The 15405-nt window shown below is 38.3% G+C and overlaps 1 protein-coding gene across 4 annotated transcripts in view; it reads left to right on the top strand.

The window, feature by feature from the left end:
- EIF4G3 (eukaryotic translation initiation factor 4 gamma 3) overlaps positions 1-15405 on the top strand; it is a 354292-nt gene that overhangs the window by 87234 nt on the left and 251653 nt on the right. For all 4 annotated transcript variants that reach the window (XM_018055176.1, XM_013974607.2, XM_018055170.1 and 1 more), the window contains one exon: positions 808-883. The gene's annotated coding sequence lies outside the window, so the exon portion shown is untranslated. Of the gene's footprint in view, positions 1-807; positions 884-15405 lie in introns of those variants that run through there.

Below are 15405 nucleotides of genomic sequence, written 5' to 3'. Positions count from 1 at the left end.
TGAAGAAAGGATACTGTCTCATTTTGGGTTTATTACATTTGTAGTCTTTTGAAATACATTTAAATTATAAAAGTAACTTATTTTTACTGTAGGAAAGGCACATAATACGGGTTTGTGATCCTGTCATCCAGAGAGAGCTGCTGTCAGTCTTTTGGTGGCACTCTCTCGGTTGCCATTCTTAAAGAGGTGGAATGCTGCCTTACCAGCGAGAAGAGCTCACATCTTTCAGTTTTGAGGCTGGATAAAATGACACTCTTTTGAAGAATATCCTGACAACATGTTGAAATATTTTAAACTAAATTGTGGTGGAGAGCCTTTTTTAAAAATGAAGAGTTGATGGGTAGAGATGGGAAAAGTAGTAGCTTTTAAAATAGAAACACAAGGAAGCAGTTGTATTTGCCATTCCTGTGTAGTTGAAACAGACTTGGTCTTTGTCAGTAATTTCCACGTTGATGAATTAGTCTTATCTTCCTGAATATCCTGCTTATACTTCCTTAGTCTTTTTCTCTAAGAAGTAAAGGTGGTAGAGCCTCATTGTGGGCCTAAAGTTAGGAGGCTTGTTGTATGATTTTTATTTGTTTTGAGTTACCATGGAATGGTTATCATGGGACTCCCTTTTGGAGAGATTGATCTAATCACGCTAGGAAATTTGAAATACTTTGTTTTCCAGTTTCTCTGGAGAAGTAAGCGGATAGCCCTACTAATTGGATGACAAACCTTGGGTTGGTGACGGGGTTTTGTGATCGTAAGTTGCTCTTACTGCTCAGTTCGTTTTTGAGTTCTCTTATCCTTAACTCGCTCTTTTAGAATTCCTAGAGGACCTGTGCAGCAGCCCCTCGAGGATCGAATCTTTGCTCCTGCTGTCTCGGCAGTGTACAGCGCGGTGAGTACCTACCTCAGGGCTGTTGGATGGTGTGTGTTTTTTGCACATGAACCTTTGTTCTAATAAACAGTGTTAAATTGGTACATGATATGCATTTAAAAAGTTCAATAAAATCTCAAGTAGAATTAGATGCATATAATGTAATGTGATCCCTGTCATCTTACTGTAAGAAGTAGACATTGAAAGAAGCATTCTGTTAAGGTAGATTGACTCATGCATCTGTGTTTGTTCTCCTCCCTTTTCTGCCTTCCATAAATATTGTGGTTCTTCTAGGATACTGAGTTTTAATTTTTTTTTTTTTACTATTTCCCCTTCAATTTTAATAAATTTTACTTTTTTGCCTTAAATTTTTAATTTTACTTTTTTTCAATCTTTGCATGTAAAAATGCAGAAAGTTTAGAAAACCGTGGTTTTAATGGAAGGGAATTTAAATATTTAACTTAAATGATTTAAGTTCATACATGACTGGAAATTTGAAAGAGGTTGAATATAATAAAATTAGAAGTGGAATTCAGGGATCTTACAGTAAATCTAAAGGAATTTAGGAGAGAATTGTGGATTTTTTTTATTTTTTGTCTGTGCTGCACTGCTTGTGGGGTTTTTTTTTCCTAATCAGGGATTGAACCCAAGCCCTTAGCAGTGAATATATGGAGTCTGAACCACTGGACCGCCAGGGAATTCCTGGACATACCTTTCTAACGCGCTATTTCATCAAACCATTTATTTCTAGGATAGGGTGCTTCATAATGTAGTGAGAGAATAAATAATTATAATCCAACTGATACAATAAAGCAATAATTCTTATCCTGTTTGGTTATAAATTACTTCTAGAATCTGAAAATTGTCACAGTGCATTCTCCTAAGAAAAGAGCATATACCCAGTGTTTGCAAATAATTTCAGAACTTCACGGATGTTCATCAGACCATTCATAAGACTCTGGTTAAGAACCTTAGTTAGAGATATCAGTTCACTTCAGTTGCTCAGTCGTGTCCAACTCTTTGCGACCCCATGGACTGTAGCACACCAGGCTTCCCTGTCCGTCACCAACTCCCAGAGCTTGCTCAAACTCATGTTCATCAAGTCGGTGATGCCATCTAACCATCTCATCCTGTGTCTTCCCCTTCTCCTCCTGCCTTCAATTCTTCCCAGCATCTGAGTCTTTTCACAGTGAGTCAGTTCTTCGCATCAGGTGGCCAAAGTGCTATTATATGCTTTGTTGAGGAAGAGGCAGTAAGCCAGAAGATATAGGACCTTCTAGACAGAAAAGGGAAGAAAAGGCCTTCTAGGAAGTTAGGAATTAGAGGCATGGTTAGTGGAATGCTAAGTAGTCAGTCATGTGTGGGATGTGTGTGTGGTTTTGTAGCAGAAGTAGAGATGAAGAAAGTGGGTTTTAAAGGTTTTAAAGTCATCCTAAAGAGAGAGAACTTTGTTATGTGGGTAATGAGTAAGGTAATTGTTTTTCTGGTTTGCTCAAAACGGGTCTCAGTTTACACTTGTATAAATCAGCTGAACTACCTGTTAATTATTTTTTGAACCCTCCACAGCTCCTAAAATGGACTCTGTTTGGATGATGAACTATCTGCTCACTCTACTAATTGGGAACCTTCAACTTATGTTAAAAAATAATCTTTAATTTTTTTTCTGGCACAACTTCCTCCAGGCCAGAGTTGTTTGTTTGTTTGTAGTCTTGAGCTTAGGGAATCTCCCTGCTGATCCATGATTAAGACTACACACTTCCATTATAGGGAACATGAGTTCTGTCCCTGATTGGGGAACTAAAATCCAAGATACTCCACAATGCGGCCAAAAAAAAAAGTTCTGAGCTTAAAGGCTGTAGAATTTTATCAGGCATAACTCTTTAACATATAATTTTTTCTAATTTTGAAGGGATACCTTCAACATTAACTTATTTAGGAAAAAGAAGAAAATGTAATTTTCTAGTAATCTTGACTCACTTTCTAGAGGCATGTACTTTCTAACCAATTTTTGGTATATTTTCCTTTTTCTCTGTTGTAGGCTCTGTATAAGGTATTTTATTCTCATTTGTCACTTTATGTTGTAAGGTTAGGTTTTCCTATGCTGTTTGAAACATGTCTTAAATAATAAATGGTTGTATGTTGTTTTGTTTTAAGAATTTAACATTCAATCAAGGTTTGACAGATTAATTTTTAAGCTTTTAATGTGTGTCAGACACTGTTGTAGGCATTGGGAATATAATAGTGAGCAGACTAAACCTGCAGTTCTTATGGAGCCTATTTTTTTGTGAGATAGAAAAATAGTTGCATGTAGGTATGTGTGTATGTGTGTGAGATATCCTATTGGGTGGTAATAAATGCCTTTAGGCAAACGAGGCAAGCTAAAGGGGTAGGGAATGGCTGGACATCCTACTTTAGTTAGGGCTCCCAGGGAAGTTTTATCTGAAAACCATGGCATTTAAGTAGAAACTTAAGAAATGAGGGTGTGCGATTGCAGATTTTAGGAAAATTGCATCTCTGGTAGAAGAAACAGCAGTGCCGAGGTGCAGAGATGGCGTCTGGAATGTTAGACTGTGTTAGGGTACAGACCAGGGCAGAGACTGCGGAGTTTAATGTAGATGTGAGAGAAAGCCATTGGAAATTTAAGAGCAAAGGAACTGACTTTTTATTTTTAAAGGTAATTTTGTCTTTTATATCGAGGGTAGACTGATGAGGCTAGGTGGCTGTGGCTGTGAGGGGGAAGCGTGAAGATCACTTAGGAGCTTAATTGTAATACAGGCAAATAATGGTGGCTTGCTGTAAGTCGGCAGTGAAAGAGATGAGTAGTGCAGTTAGCTGTATATTTTGAAAGTAGAGTGAGGATGTGATGAGAGCTTGGATGTGGGAAGTGAGAGAAAGAAGAGTAAAGGAGGATGTCAGAAAGCAGCACCTGAGCAGCTGAGTGGATGAGCATGATGCTAGTTACAGGAATGAACGCTGGGTGAGAAACAGGGCCTTTGTTGAGAAAATGAATACATGTGAACGTTATTTATGTGAGGAGTTAATAAGCACTAGGTTGTTTCCAGTTTTTCTTATCGTGAGTAATTTATTGAATTTTAACCCTTTTCTGGATTTGGCATTACTGTTGTAGAATAACTTTCTAGAAATGCAGTTACTGGGTTAAAGTGTAGACATGGTACATAAGTGAGGACACGTGACATTGTAAACGTAGTCCTTTAGAGAGGAGATGATCAAAATCCTGTGACACAGTACCTGTTGCACAGTTGACATGAATTGCTTTGCATTAAAGTTTTTGAATTTATTTTTCAGTTAGATCAGATTTGACATCTGGTATTAAAAGGTACTGTCATATATATGGTCCTTCAGGTAATTTAAAAAGTTGATATGTCAGTTATATGAAATGCATATTCTCAAAGGACAAAGACTTTCAGAGAGTACAAAGCTACCTTAAAATATGATGTCTACTTTTTGATCCGTTTTTCCATTTTTAGTGATTCAGATCCCTTCCTCACTCTTGCAGCGTGGTACCCATTAACAGTGAGCAGGAGGGTAGTTGACCAGCTGCGTAGTCTCCCCTTTTCTCCACCCCAAGATTATGTATTGATCTTTAGTCCTATATTGTCTTGGTCCATTAGGATCATTCCTGTGTCATAAAATAAAGCTAACCTTCAATTCACCTCCTCCTAGTTCAGCATATGGTGCCCGTATGTCACTTTAATTGAGTTGGTAAAATTCCTTGAAAGGTAAAAGATACCGGGACAGCCTTTAAAAATGATACAGCCAGAGATTTCACTCTTTTATGTCTGATAGGGAGGCTATATGGCATATGTCAGCCATTTTGGGTTAAATTGTCTGCTGATATTCAGAGAGGCATCAAAAGTAAGCCTCCTATAAAGCCTTCAGTTTTACATTTTGGCCTGCTTACTATTTTATTATCATCTGGCTTTTCTGAATTTCTCCTTGAAACATTTATCAAGGATGAGAGGGATGCTTATGTCATTATTCCTCATTAGTCGTAATTACATTGGGGTGATGGATCATATGAACAAAAGAACAAAAAAGCCAGTATTTTTAAATGCTAGTAAGATCAGTATGTACTTTGGTAGAGAGGAAATGATAAAACTAAAGAGGCATGAGCTAGTTTGAAATATATTCATTAATAACTGTCTTATTGGCATGCTTCCTAAGAACAAATTGTGAAGTTTTACCATATTGTATATTTTTTGGCTTATATCTGCTTATCCAAGGGTTCTTCATCCTTGGATTCAGCCAACCATGGATCAGAAATATTTGGGGGAAAAAAAAAGATTTCAAAGAGTTCCAAAAAGCAAAACTTGAATATCCATTTGCTGGCAGCATATCTAGATAGCATTTGCATTGTTTTAGGTATTAATGTAATCTAGAGATGATTTAAAGGATAGGAGAGGATGTGTATGCAAATACAAAGCCATTTGATGTAAGAAACTTGAGCTTCCCGAATTTCGCTATCTGTGGAAGTGTGGTCAAGGAACCAATCTCTCTCTGATACTTAGTTTAGTTCAGTTCAGTTCAGTTGCTCAGTAATGTCTGACTCTTTGCGACCCTGTGAACTGCAGCATGCCAGGCCTCCCTGAGTTCCGGAGTCCACCCAAACCCATGTCCATTGAGTCAGTGATGCCATCCAGTCATCTCATCCTCTGTCATCCCCTTCTCTTCCTGCCCTCAATCTTTCCCAGCATCAGGGTCTTTTCAAATGAGTCAGCTCTTCGCATGAGGTGGCCAAAGTATTGGAGTTTCAGCTTCTTTTTTTGTTGCTGTTTTTTTATTTGAGTATCAGCTTCAACATCAGTCCTACCAATAAACACCCAGGACCGATCTCCTTTCGGATGGACTGGTTGGAGCTCCTTGCAGTCCAAGGGACTCTCAAGAGTCTTCTCCAACACCACAGTTTAAAAGCATCAATGCTTCGACGCTCAGTTTTCTTTATAGTCCAACTCTCACGTCCATATATGACCACTGGAAAAACCACAGCCTTGGCTAGATGGACCTTTGTTGGCAAAGTAATATCTCTGCTTTTTAATATGCTGTCGGTTGGTTATAACTTTCCTTCCAAGGAGTAAGCGTCTTTTAATTTCATGGCTCCAATCACCATCTGCAGTGATTTTGGGAGCCCAGAAAAATAAAGTCTGCCACTGTTTCCACTGTTCCCCCATCTATTTGTTATGAAGTGGTGGGACCGGCCATGATCTTTGCTTTCTGAATGTTGAGCTTGAAGCCAACTTTTTCACTCTCCTCTTTCACCTTCACCAAGAGGCTCTTTAGTTCCTCTTCACTTTCTGCCATAAGGGTGGTGTCATCTGCATATCTGAGGTTATTGATATTTCTCCCGGCAATCTTCATTCCAGCTTGTGCTTCTTCCAGCCCAGCGTTTCTCATGATGTACTCTGCATAGAAGTTAAATAAGCAGGGTGACAATATACAGCCTTGACGTACCCCTTTTCCTATTTGGAACCAGTCTGTTGTTCCATGTCCAGTTCTAACTGTTGCTTCCTGACCTGCATATAGGTTTCTCAAGAGGCAGGTCAGGTGGTCTGGTATTCCCATCTCTTTCAGAATTTTCCACAGTTTATTGTGATCCACACAGTCAAAAGCTTTGGCATAGTCAATAAAGCAGAAATAGATGTTTTTCTGGAATTCTCTTGCTTTTTCGGTGATCCAGCAGATGTTGGCAATTTGATCTCTGGTTCCTCTGCCTTTTCTAAAACCAGCTTGAACATCTGGAAGTTCACGGTTCACGTATTGCTGAAGCCTGGCTTGGAGAATTTTGAGCATTACTTTACTAGCCTGTGAGATGAGTGCAATTGTGCGGTAGTTTGAGCATTCTTTGGCGTTGCCTTTCTTTGGGATTGGAATGAAAACTGATCTTTTCCAGTCCTGTGGCCACTGCTGAGTTTTCCAAATTTGCTGGCATATTGAGTGCAGCACTTTCACAGCATCATCTTTCAGGATTTGAAAGAGCTCAACTGGAATTCCATCACCTCCACTAGCTTTCTTCATAGTGATGCTTTCTAAGGCCCACTTGACTTCACAGTCCAGGATGTCTGGCGAGTGATCATACCATTGTGATTATCTTGGTCGTGAAGATCTTTTTTGTACAGTTCTTATGTGTATTCTTGCCACCTCTTCTTAATATTCTCTACTTCTGTTAGGTCCCTACCATTTCTATTCTTTATTGAGCCCATCTTTGCATAAAATGTTCCGTTGGTATCTCTGATTTTCTTGAAGAGCTCTCTAGTCTTTCCCATTCTGTTGTTTTCCTCTATTTCTTTGCATTGATCACTGAGGAAGGCTTTCTTATCTCTTCTTGCTGTTCTTTGGAACTCTACTTTCAAATGGGTATATCTTTCCTTTTCTCCTTTGCTTTTCACTTCTCTTCTTTTCACAGCTATTTGTAAGGCCTCCTCAGACAGCCATTTTGCTTTTTTTCATTTCTTTTTCTTGGGGATGGTCTTGATTCCTGTCTCCTGTACAGTGTCATGAACCTCCTTCCGTAGTTCATCAGGTTCTCTTTCAGATCTAGTCCCTTAAATCTATTTGTCACTTCCACTGTATAATCATAAGGGATTTGATTTAGGTCATTCCTTAATGGTCTAGTGGTTTTCCCCTACTTTCTTCAATTTCAGTCTGAATTTGGTAATAAGGAGTTCATGATCTGAGCCACAGTCAGCTCCCAGTAGTACACATTTAAGTCATACTAAATATATTTACATTGTCATTCAGACACCATTGCCATCCGTTACAGATCTTTGTTCATCTTATAAAACTATACTTGTTAAATAACAGCTATTCATTCTTCGTTCTTCCAGTCCTTGGAAACCACCACTCTGCTTTCTGTCAGATTTGGCTACTTTATGTACCTTCTGCATATAAATGGAATCATACAGTATTTGTCTTTTTTAGTGACTGTCTTATTTCCCTTATGGCTCAGCTCGTAAAGAATCTGCCTGCAGTGTGGGAGACCTGGATTGCGAAGATCCCCTGGAGAAGGGAAAGGCTACCCACTCCAGTATTGTGGCCTAGAGAATTCCATGGACTGTATAGTCCATCGGGTCTCAAAGAGTCGACATGGCTGAGCGACTTTCACTTTCGCTTTTAGTTCACTTAGCATAATTCCATGTGTCAGCATTTTCTTTTTAAGACTGAGTGATGTCTTTTTTTTTTTTGCGTATGTGTTCCTCTGTCAGTAGACACTTGGTTTGCTAATCTTCATTATAATTATTGTGAAGAATACTGCCATGATACCTCTTTGAAACTCCACTTTCATTTCTTCTGGTTATATGCCTGGAACTTGAATTGCTGAATCATGTGATGATTTTATTTTCGATATTTTGAGAAAACAAACAATACCGTTTTGCACAGTGGCTGTAACATTTTACGTTGTCCCCAGAAGTGTACAAGGCTTCCGCTTTCTCCACATCCACTCCAGCCACTGCTGTGTTCTGGGTGTTGTTGGTTTGGTTTTGTTTTGTTTTTGCTGGTAGACATTCTAATGAGTATGAAGTGGTAATCTCACTATAGTATTGATTTGCATTAGCATAAGAATTAGTGATGTTGAGCATCTTTTCATGCGTGTCCTGGCCATTTGTGTATCTTCTTTAGTGAAATGTCTGTTCAAGTCTTCTGCCCATTTTTGAGTAAAGTTAGTTTTTTCTGTTGTTTAGTGTTAGTAGTTTTCTGTATACTAATCCTGTATCACATATATGACTTACAAATATTTTTCTCATTCTGTGAGCTACATTTTTACTCTGTTGGCAATGTCTTGATAGATAAATTTTTTTTTTTCATGAGGTACAGCTTGTCTATTTTTCCTTTTGTTACTGATGCCATTGGTGTCATATCCAAGAAGTCATTTCTAGATCCAGCGTAATGAAGCTTTTGTCTGAGGTTTTAGGTCTCATGTTTAGGTCATTGATCTGTTTTGACTTAATTTTTGTGGATGTTGTGTGTAAGGTCCAACTTTGTGCCTTTGTGTGTAGACACTCAGTTTTCCCAGCACTGTTTGTTGACAGTGCTGCCCTTTCCGCATTGAATGACCTTTGCGCTCGTGCTGAACATATGTCTCTGCGAACACGCATTCCTGGGCTCCCTCTTCTCTTCTGTAGATGGTCTGTCTGTATGCTGATGGCACGCTGTTTTCGTTCCTATAATTTTGTAGTAAGTTTTGAAACAGAAAGTAAGAGTCCTTCAGCTTCTTCTAGTTCAAGATTGTTTTGTCTGTTTGGGGTCCCTTGAAATTTCATATAAATTTTAGGATGGATTTTTCTGTTTATGTCTGCTGGGATTTTGATAGGAATTGCATTGGATCTGTAGATCACTGTGGATAGTACTGACATCTTAGCAATATGCAGTCCTTCCTATCTATGAACATGAGATGTGTTTCCATTTACTTATGTCTTCTTTCTTTCCACCGTGTTTTGTAGTTTTCATTGTACAAGTGTTTTGTTTCTTTAAGTTAATCCTAAGTGTTCTTGTGGATGCTGTTGTACATGGAATTGTTTTCTTCATTATTTGTGTTTAGAAATTCAACTGATTTTTGTGTGTTGACTTTGTATCCTGCTACTTTGATGGATTCATTTATTGTTGTAAGAGGTTTTTTTTTTAAAATTTTGGTGTGAAATCTGTATACATTGTGTGTGTGTCCAAAATCACTGCAGATGGTGATTGCAGCCATGAAATTAAAAGCTGCTTACTCCTTGGAAGGAAAGTTATGAACAACCTAGACAGCATATTAAAAAACAGAGACATTACTTTGCCAACAAAGGTCCGTCTAGTCAAGGCTATGTTTTTCCAGTGGTCATGTATGGATGTGAGAGTTGGACTATAAAGAAAGCTGAGCGCCGAAGCATTGATGCTTTTGAACTGTGGTGTTGGAGAAGACTCTTGAAAGTCCCTTGGACTGCAAGGAGATCCAACCAGTCCATCCTAAAGGAGATCAGTCCTGGGTGCTCATTGGAAGGACTGATGCTGAAACTCCAGTACTTTCACCACCTGATGTGAAGAACTGACTCATTTGAAAAGACCCTGATGTTGGGAAAGATTGAAAGTGGGAGGAGAAAGGGACGACAGAGCATCAGATAGGTGGATTGCATCACCGACTTAATGAACATGAGTTTGAGTGAACTCATCACCAACTTAATGAACATGAGTTTGAGTGAACTCTGGGAGTTGGTGATGGACAGGGAGGCCTGGCGTGCTGCAGTTCATGGGGTCGCAAAGATTTGGCCACGACTGAACGCCTGAGCTGCACTGAGCCGTGTGTGTGTATACATATATGAACAGTGTCTTCTTTCTCTGCACAGCTTCTGATAGACTTTTAGGTTGTTTCCATATCTTTGCTATTGTGAATAATGCTGCAGTTAATACAGGAATGCAGGTATCTTTTTGATATCTTATTTATTTCCTTTGGATATATACCCAGAAGTAGGATTGCTAGATCATACGATTAGCACATTATAAGGCTTGTATTACTTTGAAAGATCATCTTCAATTTTACAAAAAATTTTAAGATAGTCTAGATTGAGTATGTTTCATCATTTCCTTGCTTTTCCTGGACTCATATTTTACTAATACCTTCAAGTTTTACTTTCTTAAAAATCTGTTTCTTACCCATCACTAGTATTAGCCTCCTTTCTTTAGATAAATCTCACAATCAGCATCATTAAATATTTATGAAATCTAGATGCCACTAAAACTGTGTTATTTGTCTTTGTTAAAAATAGGTGTGTTAATTAGACCCAGTCTATTTGGTGTATTGCCTTTCTTTCTAAATGCTGAATTGCTAACTGTTGTAATAATTTAAGACATTTTTGAAGTTACTTTTCTGTAGCATTAAAAATACAGCTGAAAAGCCTCTGACTTCTTGGAGCTTGCTTTTAGGGCTTAAACACGTAGTTGTGGTAGAGTTATTAATGATACTGAGACAGTTCAGTAAATATTTATTGAATAATAATTGTGTGCAAGTTTTTGTTTGATAATCTAGGTTAACAGTGGTACATAATATCCTTATCTTTAAGAGTTTTCATTTTATCACTTGAGATGGTTAATACATTATTTGAAGCTCTAGGAAGTTATAAAGTGCAGATGGGGAGAAAGTTTGGACTGTGTGCTAGTAGAAGGTGAGGAAAGGTGAACGTATTCCAGTTAAATCCTTTGAGATGGATGAGAATTCTACTCTGGAGTGCAATGAGTCATGAAATGTACAGTTAACTCGTTAACAAATGGGGTTTAGCGGCACCCACTCTCCATGCAGTTGAAAATGCTCAGGTGTATGTATACCTGGGTATATAAAAATTGAGCAAATCTGGTCAGAGCAGCTCTTCCTGAGGAAACTGACAATACTTTATAGAACATTTTCTTCATTATCATCACTTGGTCAGTACTGTGTACCAGGCTCTCTTCTAAGCACTTTACTTATATTAATTCATTTAATCCACATTATAGAGGTATGAAGTAAGTACATCTCCTGTTTTAGTTGGGCATTTATTAGTAGTTACTGGGCCCCTGGCAGTGTGCAAAGTGCTGTACATACAGTGGATTGCTTAATCGTTATGGCAACCTTCGTTTACAAATACGGAAATGGAGCTCTCTGAAGTTACATAATTTGATTACACATCTGTCTGACTTTATACCGCATGTGAAGTACTGTATCTTACTGCGTGGGAAGCTGCCTTCTTGTTGAACTCTCACGTAAGGTATAATAGCAATACGCAATTTTGGGGGAATTAGGACTCTTTAATCATCTATGAGAGCTATGGATCTACTTTGCAGAACAGTGAGCATACGAATATAGTTTTTACTGCAGTTTTAGAATATAGTTTTAGAAGAATTCAAGTATCCTTTGAACCTGGCTAAAGAACCTTTACTTTGGTAAGATTCCTTGCTCTAGTCTAGACCAACGTTCCCCTTGCAAGGGTCCCGTGTTGTACTCTTTTCATGATTCTCAATGTAGGGAAATAGCTCGTTTATTACTTAGTACATCGTGTGTTAAACTGACAGAGACTTTATTAAGATTTTACCCACTTTTCCATCTTGAGGTAACCTTTTTTTAAAGCATTGGTATATGTTTAGCTCATTTATATCCTTGGTATTAAAAATTCTGGATCCATTTTGCCGCCTATCTTGGTATCTGCTGAGTAATGACATTTACGAAAGTTAAGATTCCTTGTCATTAATATTTAACGTGGATTTACTCATTAAATGTTAAACCACATACCTAATTAAAATAATATTTAATATATATTCACTGATTTTTTTTCCTTCAGAAGGATTAATTTGAAAGATAAAACGTGTTCTGTTGTTAAATGTCAGCTACAAATGGCTTTTGAATTTGTAAAATAAGAAAATAGTAGATATAGTAATCAAGTTCTTTAATGTTAGAGAATTTTGAAAATGTGTTTCTTTAAACTCTGAGATGGTCTCTGTAGGGCCATTTTGTAAAGTATTTTATGCCCTATTATTCAAAAAAAAGCCACAACTGATGGGGCCAATTTAAAATAAAATGAGTTATAGGAAATTGGACTGTTTTAAGTAATTGTGTAGTAAATGAAGTTGTAATTATTTTAAGGAAAAAGAAACAAGGAACATTATTATTTTAAGATAGGCAGTTATTATTGCAGTGAAGTTGGCGGCATGAATAGAGAGGTCATTTTTTACCGTATGTTTTGATAGACATGGAAACATCTAAGTCACATCATTCCTTTTTTAATCTTTTAAAAGCACTCTGCTGTTAGGGTAATCTTACAGGCAAGAGATTGTGAAGGATTAGCATCTTTGTCTGTTGGGTCATTCTTTGCTTGCTTAGTTGCCATATAGAATACAGAATGGTTAAGAGAAGGATGTTGAGTTTTTTTAGCTCTTACAAATCCCAACGAACCCTTGGATATGTTTCATTCTTAGCATTGTTAAATCAGCAGTACCTTGTTTTCCTTTATTTGTTCAGTATGTTGCAGGAAGAGGGGACCCCTTCCAGGGCCAAAGAGTGGGCTATTGTCTAACAGTTGGAAATGAATTGGGTGAGGAGATACACACTTGATTGTGAATGGGCACCTGGCTGGAGACCAGCAGGGTGACAGAACCCAGGAGAACTGCTGTGCCTTGTGGCTTGCAGTCGCAGGTTTTTTGGTGATGGGATTAGTTTCAGGTTTGTCTCTGGCCAGTCATTCTGACTCAGAGTCCTTCCTGATGATCCATGCATCACTCAGCCAAGATAGATTTCAGCACGAAGGATTCTGGGAGGACATGTGGACTGCCGTCTCCTTTCTCCTTCTGACCTTTTCTGAATTCTTCCAGTTTTCACCTTCTTTACCAGGCCCTGCTGTTGTAAGAGAATTCATGCAGATCGTCACCGTGGGGTCTGGGTGGAGCAGGCAGCTTTGGTCCGTGGTCCGCTAATGAGCATCTGTTTAGTGACCTTTCTGTCCTTTCTTCGGTCACACAGTACAGCAGAAGGGACCATGATTCCTCTACCAGGGATTGAACCCGTGCTCCCTGCATTGGAAGTGTGGAGTCTTAACCACTGGATGGCCAGGGGAAGTACCTACTTAACCTGTCTCAAAAAAATCAGAAAAATTAATTAGGAGCATGTTTCAAATATTTATTTAAAAAGTTCTATAGACCAATTAAGAGTTTGGTATTGGTGAAAACAGGCATAGAAAAGGAAAGAGGTGTAATACTGAAATGTATGATTAAAGATCATTAGACTCAGATAGTGAGCTGGGCTGGGTGAGAATATTTCAGCTTTCTGGAAGGTCTTCATCTCATTAAAATCTTTCCAAATATTGGTCAGGCGTTGGCCAGTGCTAATTGTTTTTCAGAGGAAGCTGATAAATTATATAACACAAAAATGTTTGACCCAGACCAAGTTTGGGGTGGATTTCTTTCTTCGTGTATTTTATGTGTTGGGCTAAGTTCTGTGGGAGAAAATGTGGTAGAGAGGGTTCACTTACACTTTGGCTGGAAAGACAGAATGTGCTCACAGGAGTTGAACTGTTAAAAGAACTAGAAGAAGGGAATTGTTTACCATTTCAGGGGAAGAGAGGAAAGCGAAACCAAAACATAACACTAAACAGAAGCAAATTCCTCAATCTTTGACTGCGCACCAAGGTCTTTGTGCTTTTCTCTTAAGGGATTTCTTTCAAACCCTAACCTGTTCATTCATCAGACTTTGTTTTTTTTTGAGCATCTGCTTGTGTGGCATTGTGCAGAGCACAAGAGATACAGTGCTCTCTGCCTTGAAGATGCCTGCAGCCTAGTGGGAAAGTTGAACGTGATCGATCGTTTAAGTGCAAGTGTGATTAATGCTGAATTAGAGGTAGGCAGAGAATGTCTTGTTATTCTTGCAAGCATGGAGCTGCAGCTTGAAACTCAGCCAGGGACACAGGGCAATGAGAAATTTATCTCAGGAGAGGTGAGATTTGGATTGAGTTTCTAAAGATAAGGAGAAGGTATACAAGTGAAATAAGGTATGTTTTGGAAAACTACAAAGAAAAAAGCATCAGAATGTTGGCTCTTGAGCTTTGGAGCCCATCTAAGATTATTAGAAAGAGTTAATTACAAGATAGGAAGGAAGGCTCTAGTAGTTAGAGTCATAGCTAACTAACTACATGACAGCAATTGTAGATGCAGAGAAGTGTGCACATTGGGCTTAGTGACATTCCATTATTTTAAAGTATGTTTTTGCATAAAACTTGATGTTCATAATGATGAATTTCGATCAAGAAAAAATTGAGATTGTAGTTAATGTGCTGAAGATTTCCATCCAGAATAAGAGAAAAATAAATTTTGCTTATTTAAAGAGATTCATTCCTAGCTATCTGGAAAATCTGAAATTGTACAGTAGAAGGAATGACTGACTTTTCCAGGGATTCCAAGAAAGTGAGGTTATATCATAATCTAATATAAACTGTTCATTAAATGTGATGGGAATGCAGGGTAAAGGAAAGAAGAGACTGAGTTGGTTAAGTCAAGAAAGTGATTTTTTTACTTGTATTGGAGAAAAAAGCACATTTTAGGGTTAACGATATTTATAGATAATAGTGATTTCTTTGTACCACCATACGCAGCAATAATGTAGCATAGATGTGTGTCTATATCCAGTAGTCTGCCTTCTGATTTATCTTGTAACTCGGTGGGCTAAACACACTAAGCAGGTGTAACATGCAGGTGCTGTGAACAGCGGTGAAAACTTGTCAGTGTTGTATCTAGCTCACTGCTGCTTAAAGCTTCAGCTGAGTCAGCATCACCTGGTGGGGCCCAGGCTGGAGTTTCCAAATCAGTGAGTCTGGGGTGAGGCCTACAAATGTGAATTTTCAACAGGTAGCCACATGCTGCTGCCACTGGCGCAGGGACAGCACTTGAGAACCACTGCTTTAGGGCTAGTGCAGGTCCCGAGCGTTCCCCTTTCCTGTTTGTAAAATGGGAATCAAAATAGGAATCCTTTGAACCCAAAACTGTTTGATTTACACTTACATGCCTAATACTAGGATTTTAAATAACAGTTTAAATGTTTT

This window comes from Capra hircus, chromosome 2 (assembly GCF_001704415.2).
Source record: "Capra hircus breed San Clemente chromosome 2, ASM170441v1, whole genome shotgun sequence".
In the NCBI taxonomy this organism is placed as follows: domain Eukaryota; kingdom Metazoa; phylum Chordata; class Mammalia; order Artiodactyla; family Bovidae; genus Capra; species Capra hircus.
This window is presented reverse-complemented; position numbering and strand designations above follow the sequence as displayed.